Here is an 8,393-nt window from a genome sequence, read left to right as displayed (position 1 = left end):
GAGCTGTGTAAGGACATCAGGGTTAAATTGTAGACCTGCACAAGGCTGGGATGGGCTACAGGACAATAGGCAAGCAGCTTGGTGAGAAGGCAACAACTGTTGGCGTAATTATTAGAAAATGGAAGACGTTCAAGATGATTGTCAATCACCCTCGATCTGGGGCTCCATGCAAGATCTCACCTTGTGGGGCATCAATGATCGTGAGGAAGGTGAGGGATCAGCCCAGAACTACACGGCAGGACCTGGTCAATGACCTGAAGAGAGCTACACTACGCCGTCATGGATTAAAATCCTGCAGCGCACGCAAGGTCCCCCTGCTCAACCCAGCGCATGTCCAGGCCCGTCTGAAGTTTGCCAATGACCATCTGGATGATCCAGAGGAGGAATGGGAGAAGGTCATGTGGTCTGATGAGACAAACATAGAGCTTTTGGGTCTAAACTCCACTCGCCGTGTTTGGAAGAAGAAGAAGGATGAGTACAACCCCAAGAACACCATCCCAACCGTGAAGCATGGAGGTGGAAACATCATTCTTTGGGGATGCATCAAATACTTATGTCATGCAATAAAATGCTAATTAATTACTTAAAAATCATACAATGTGATTTTCTGGATTTTTGTAGATTTTTCCGTCTCTAACAGTTGAAGTGTACCTATGATAAAAATTACAGACCTCTACATGCTTTGTAAGTAGGAAAACCTGCTGAATCGGCAGTGTATCAAATACTTGTTCTCCCCACTGTATAAAGTATATATTTTTTATATTTGTGTCCATATTGTCCATGAATTTTTAGTAGATAGATAGATAGTTCCAAGAGAAAATAGTCTAATTAATGAAAAAAAGGATCTAATCAATAATGGCATTATTTTCAGTTAACTCTGTTACTCTTCCAAATAATGACTTTTTCACCACAGCCACCAGTTTGGCGGCAAAACATGTTCAATATTGACATATTCAAATAAATTAAAGTGTGCAAAAAAAATCAATAAAGGATATTTCATGCTGAAACCTTCATTTTAAACACCAATCAGTGGCAGTCTGTGCCATTTAAGATGAGGGTGGATCTAGATACTTTTTCTAACCTCTCTGGATTAAAACCAAATGTGTACTATATTAAGTATTGAATCACAAAAAAAATACAACTTTTACATTACCATGTAGTTTACCAATAAAATGGTCTGACAGGGACGGGGACATACTCGGTATACATATCCCGAAAAAAATAAATGATCTTGCTACCATGGAAAGGAAAATACCTGTCTATTTGTGGAAAAATCATTCTGAATAACTCCTTAGTTATATTCCAGTTTACCTATCTGCTTATGGTCTTGCCTACACCTAGTGACCTGTTTTTTAAATTATATGAGCAAAAAATATTCCATTTGATTTGGAACGGCAAGCCAGACAAAATAAAAAGGTCCTATTTATATTATGAATATGAATTCAGACTGCAGAAATGATTAAATATTAAAGCATTAGACCTCTCACTAAAGGCATCAGTCAAACAAAAGTTATACTTAAATCCAAACTGGTTCGCTAGAAAATTAGTAAAAATGTCTCACCCCATGTTCAAGAATGGCCCTTTTCTCTTTATTCAGATTGCAACCTCTTACTTTCAGTTATTTGAAAACAAAATAATCTCCAAAATATCACTACTTTTAAAACAAGCCATAGAAAGTTAGTTGCAATTTCAGTTTAATCCACCAGAAACGACAGAAGAAATAATACAATAAATATTGTGGTTAAACTAAAATATACTAATTGATTAATATTTTTTTTTAAATCTATACATTTTTAAAAAAAAGTATACTCTTTGTATATTATATCATAAATAGGACTGTTGGAGTTGTCACACATGCAGCTAACAAAAATATATGAAAATATCTGCTCTACCCAAAATTACAACCAACTAATTGCAGCATTACCGCAAAAATGGAAGAGGCAAGTGCAAGGGGGAAAAGTAAGGAACTTGTCTGTCAGCCCTGCATTAAAGACCAAAATTGGTTAAAGAAAATTGTGATAAATAAAAATATATTTCAGTTTAATTTAAGGACCAAAAAAAGGACAGCTGTGCCATATAGATTGCAAAGTCGTTGGGAAGAGATTTTCGATGTACCGATTCCATGGCACATGGTTTGTGAATTGATACGCAAAACGATGCCAGATTCAAATCTTAGAATTTCCCAATTTAAATTATTATACAAAGTTCTTGCAACCAATAGAATGTTATATACAGTGCCTTCGGAAAGTATTCAGACCACTTGACTTTTTCCACATTTTGTTACATTAGCTTTGTTCTAAAATGTATTAAATAAAAATAAAAAATCTAACTACACACATACACACAATATTCCATAATGACAAAGCTAAAACAGTTTATTTAAATTTACATAAGTAATCAGATCCTTTGCTATGAGACTCCTGTTTCCATTGATCATCCTTGAGATGTTTCTACAACTTGATTAGAGTCCACCTGTGGTAAATTCAATTGATTGTACATGATTTGGAAAGGCACCCAGCTGTCTATATAGTAAGGTCCCACAGTTGACAGTGCATGTCAGAGAAAAAAAGCCATGAGGTCGAAGTAATTGTCTGTAGAGCTCCGAGATAGGATTGTGTCGAGGCACAGATCTAGGGAAGGGTAGTAAAAAATGTCTGCAGCATTGAAGGTCCCCAAGAACACAGTGGCCTCCATCATTCTTAAATGGAAGAAGTTTGGAACCACCAAGACTCTTCACAGAGCTCGCTGCCTGCCCAAACTTAGCAATCGGGGGAGAAGGGCCTTGCTCAGGGAGGTGACCAAGAACCCGATGGTCACTCTGACAGAGCTCTGGAGTTCCTCTGTGGAAATGGGAGAAACTTCCAGAGGGACAACCATTTCTGCAGCACTCCACCAATCAGGACTTTATGGTAGAGTGGCCAGACGGACGCCACATTGACAGTCCGCTTGGAGTTTGCCAAAAGGCATCTAAAGACTCTCAGACCATGTGAAACAAGATTCTCTGGTCTGATGAAACTCTTTGTCCTGAATGCCATGCATCATGTCTGGAGGAAACCTGGCACCATCCCTACAGTGAAGCATGGTGGTGGCAGCAGCATGCTGTGGAGGTGTTTTTCAGCGGCAGGGACTGGGAGACTAGTCAGGATCGAGGCAAAGATGAACAGAGCAATGTTCAGAGAGATCCTTGATGAAATCCTGCTCCAGAACGCTCAGGACCTCAGACTGGGGTGAAGGTTCACCTTCCAACAGGACAATGACCCTAAGCACAGAGCCAAGACAATGCAAGTGTGGCTTCGGCACAAGGCTCTGAACATCCTTGAGTGGCCCAGCCAGAGTCCAGATTTGAGCCCGATCAAACATCTCTGGAGAGACCTGAAAATAGCTGTGCAGCAACACTCCCTATCCAACCTGACAGACCTTGAGAGGATCTGCAGAGAGGAATGGGAGAAATTCCCCAAATACAGGTGTGCCAAGCTTGTAGCGTCATACCCAAGAAGATTCAAGGCTGTAATTGCTACCAAAGGTGATTCAACAAAATACTGAGTGAAGGGTCTGAGTACTTATATAAATGTGATATTTCATTTTTTAAAGGGGGTGCGTGTTGGTGGCAGGGAAGTCAGGCGCAGGAGAACGAACTTGGTATAAACGGAGTCGTTTAATAAGTGCTTACAAACTCCAAAAACCTAAATATACAAAAATAATAAAAGTGGGTACTAAACCCGTCACGCACCAACACATAACTAGCACAAACATACAATCACTGACAAGGACATGAGGGGAAACAGAGGGTTAAATACACAATATGTAATTGATGGGATTGGAACCAGGTGTGATGGAAGACCAGACAAAACCAATGGAAAATTGGTGGAAATCCAATATGGACAGTGCTTAGAGATAGGTGGGAGGGGTTGAGGGTAGCGGAAGGACAGGCCTAAAAACAAACTAAATGTAACTATTGTAAAAGAGATTGTGTCCGTAAAACGTACAGTACCAGTCAAAAGTTTGGACACAATGGCTAGAAGGCCGGTGACGTCGACCGCCAAACGCCGCCCGAACAAGCAGAGGGACCGACTTCGGGCGATGTCGTGACACACCTACACATTCCAGGGTTTTTCTTTAGTTTGACTATTTTCTACATTGTAGAAAGTAGTGAAGACATCAAAACTATGAAATAACACACATGGAATCGTGTAGTAACCAAAAAAAGTGTTAAACATATCAAAATATATTTTATTTTTGAGATTCATCAAAGTAGCTACTCTTTGCCTTGATGACAGCTTTGCACACTCTTGGCATTCTCTCAACCAGCTTCTTGAGGTAGTCACCTGGAATGCATTTCAATTAACAGGTGTGCCTTGTTAAAAGTTCGTTTGTGGAATATCTTTCCTTCTTAATGCGTTTGAGACAATCAGTTGTGTTGTGACAAGGTAGGATTGGTATACAGAAGATAACACTATTTGGTAAAAGACCAAGTCCATATTATGGCAAGAACAGCTCAAATAAGCAAAAAGAAACGACAGTCCATCAATACTTTAAAGACATGAAGGTCAGTCAATGCTTAAAATTTGAAGAACTTTGAAAGTTTATTCAAGTGCAGTCGCAAAACCCAACAAGCGCTATGATGAACCTGGCTCTCATGAGGACGGCCACAGGAAAGGAAGTTACCTCTGCTGTAGAGGATGCATTCATTAGAGTTACCAGCCTCAGAAATTGCAGCCCAAATAAATGCTTCCCAGAGTTCAAGTAACAGACACATCTTAACATCAGCTGTTCAGAGGAGACTGCGTGTATCAGGCCTTCTTGATTGAATTGCTTCAAAGAAACCCCTACTAAAGTACACCAATAAGAAGAAAATACTTTCTTGGGCCACCAAACATGAGCAACAGACATTAGACTGGTGGAAATCTGTCCTTTGGTCTGATGAGTCCAAATTTGAGATGTTTGGTTCCAACCGTCGTGTCTTTGTGAAATGCAGAGTAGGTGAACAGATGATCTTCGCATGTGTGGTTTCCAACATGAAGCATGGAGGAGGTGGTGTGATGGTGCTCTGCTGGTGACACTGTCTTTGATTGATTTAGAATTCAAGGCACACTTACACAGCATTCTGCAGCGATACGCCATCCCATCTGGTTTGTGCTTAGTTTTTCAACAGGACAATGACCCCAAACATACCTCCAGGATGTGTAAGGGCTATTTGACCAAGACGGAGAATGATGGAGTGCTACATCAGATGACCTGGCCCCCACAATCACCTGACCTCAACCCAATTGAGATGGTTTGGGATGAGTTGGACCGCAGAGTGAAAAAAAAGCAGCTCAGCATATGTGGGAACTCCTTCTTGACAATTAGAAAAGCATTCCTCATGAAGCTGGTTGAGAGAAAGCTTTGCACACTCTTGGCGATCTTCAAGGCAATGGTTGGCTACTTTGAAGAATCTAAAATCTATTTTGAATTGTTTAACACGTTTTTGGTTATTACATGATTCCATGTGCATTGTTTTGTAGTTTTGATGTCTTCACTATTATTCTACACTGTAGAAAATAGTAAAAAAAAAAAAATACAAATAAAAACTTGAATGAGTAGGTGTACACAAACCTTTGACTGGTTGTAATGATCTGGGTGTAGTGGGTACGAAGTCAGGCGCAGGAAGCAGATAGTTCAGGGTAGTGCTATTTAATGCACAAACGGCGAACATAAGCCACCCCACGAAAACACAGGGCGCACACAAAAACAAATGCCCCAAACACGGGGACTAAAACAGTCCAGCAAAAAAAACATGAACAGGAAAATACATTAACCTCTAACATGCACACTAGTCACACAAACAATTCCGCACAAAGAGCAGGCGGGCCGGCTGGCTAATCACCAAATAAACAGCAGGTGTAACCAATAAACAGACAAGGAGGGGGAGGAAAGAATCAGTGGCAGCTAGTAGGCCGGTGATGAAGACCGCAGAGCCACCTTCGGTAGGAGTCATGACACTGGTACTGTATATTTTGAAGTTAATTAGTTGCTAGGATATTGACATTTGCTGCTAGGTGCTAAAACAGTCAAACAAATATGGGAAATATATTTATATACTTGAACCATGCCTTCTAAACTGTTTTGATATATATCCTGTGTTCTCACTTTTTCCTCCATCCTCCATCTCTCCCGCTATGTTTCTACCTCCTTTCTCTCTCTCTTCCCCTCTCCCTAGGGAAGGTCATAAACATGAGGGACCATACTCTTGAAACAGTCATAAATCCCGAACAAGGATGGAACTGGATAGATGTGGTTATGTTTGCAGCAAGGCCTTTCAGGACTCCGAGTACAGTGTATACTAGAGCATTCAACCGTTTACTGTTCAAGTGTTTTACAGCATTACCTACCATCAGTGGCGGTCAGTGTCGTTTACGATGATGGAGGCCTTGTTTCTATTACAGCATATTGGATGACTGTCATTCATATTCTATTCACCCAGTTCAATGTAACATCAATAGGTTTAGGCTACTACATGATACTAACATTTTCCCTATACCCATCATGAGGTTGCTATAACCTAGCCTATGAATGAAAGTTTACGTAGGTGCGCAAAGGTTGAGTGAAAAGGTGACAGACAGTGACACGTTCAATACCGCCTTGCACACTCTTGCCTGCATCTAGCTTATCAAGGGTGTAATCATCAGTCCAACAGTTGCAAACAAGAGTTTCTATTGGACAAATTCAGATATTTTTAGCCCTGTTTCATTTGCTTCTGTTTAAGAAACGTTTTTCAACATAATCAGTGGAATGAATACAACCCTGATCACACGTAAACACAGTTCACTTTCATAGCAGCCGCGTTGCATTCCTTCTCGCATCTATGCACTCTCCTCCTCTCACCTTTTCCTTTTGTTTGTGGACTTCAATGCAGAACACATCAGCTGTATGTGACCATGCGAAAAAAACATTTCCAACCAAATCATATCAAAACCGCTGCACACAGCCTACATTTTTGTCCCCATATTAGCTAAAGTAACATCCTAGTCAACATAGCTAACAGAACTAATGTGTTAGTAAACCCGCTACAATCATGCAGTGTACAGTCAGTAAGCAGTTTAGCAGTTACATCAGCGGGCCCCGTGGCAATAAATTAATAAAACCAAAGCTTACATTGACTTGGTAGAGTTCCTGTGTTGTGTTGAATAGTCATAGCCAGCTAGCTAACATAGTATCCCTCTGTTTGAGCCGGGTGTTTGAGTAAGCTTAACTAGCCATGTGCATTTGCTAGCTAAGTGAAACTGAAAGTGAAAAAAAATATTAAATCTCTCTTCCACACTCTCTCTCTCGCTTCTCCTTTATTGAATTTGTTGAAAACTGTTAAACTATTGTCTTTCTCTCTTTGAGTCAACTAATCACCAAATGTTATGCACTGCAGTGCTAGCTAGCTGTAGCTTATGCTTTCACTACTATATTCATTCTCTGATCCTTTGATAGGGTGGACAACATGTCAGTTCATGCTCCAAGAGCTTTGATGGGTTGGAGGACATCCCCCTGAAGTTGTCATAATTACTGTGTAAATCTATGGAAGGAGAAGGAGGAGGAGGAGGACCAAGAGCCTCCTAGGTTTTGGATTGAAGTCAATGTACCAAGAGGAGGACGGAAGCTAGCTTTCCTCCGACTACACAATGGTGCTACCCCACAGAGTGATGTTTAACTACAGTAGACCTTCATTGCAAAACAGTATGTTTTAATCAATTATTTGGGGACGTGAATGTATTTAGTATAGTTTTATCTAAAAATGTATTCACTGTGGATGGTCCTCCCCTTCCTCCTCTGAGGAGCCTCCCACTGCCTGCCATAAACTAGGTTTACATCCAATTGGAATGTAACCTCATATGTAAACCTCATATGAATATTCTCAAATCTGCATAAAGAAAGTATGCGCATTTTTCCATCCAGTTGTTTCCATCAAACTGACTTGTTGCAGATTTTAAAAAACAGTGTGTGATGGTGCATAGTGCACACAAAATGTACTTTTTAGCTGAAGTTTTCATGTACCGAATATAAATCTAGTGTTCGATGTATTTCCATGGCATTTCAGCTCTATGGATAGTTTTGTGACTGACATTGTTAAATAGAAAATGTGCCTACTCTGGTTTTAGCACATGCGATGTAGCCAACAGCTCGCAGATACAGTGCGGGTAGGCGCTGCAGGTAGGCTAGTCTACATGAAGAGATTATGGATGTTTTTATTTGTCTAAACGGTTGTCAAGCGTCAATCATCATGTCACCAGAATAAGACCCTCGACATTTATTGGAAAGGAGCATCAAGCTCATACAATGCATCTTCACCACCCTGTGAAGTTCATTATTTATTTCATCTGTAGCCCAATTGAAACTGCCAGGTTTCCTGAATTGTACTGGCAGGA

This window comes from Oncorhynchus mykiss, chromosome 18 (genome assembly GCF_013265735.2).
Source record: "Oncorhynchus mykiss isolate Arlee chromosome 18, USDA_OmykA_1.1, whole genome shotgun sequence".
Taxonomy (NCBI): Eukaryota; Metazoa; Chordata; class Actinopteri; order Salmoniformes; family Salmonidae; genus Oncorhynchus; species Oncorhynchus mykiss.
The sequence above is the reverse complement of the archived record's forward strand: the minus strand, read 5'-3'. Positions refer to the sequence as shown.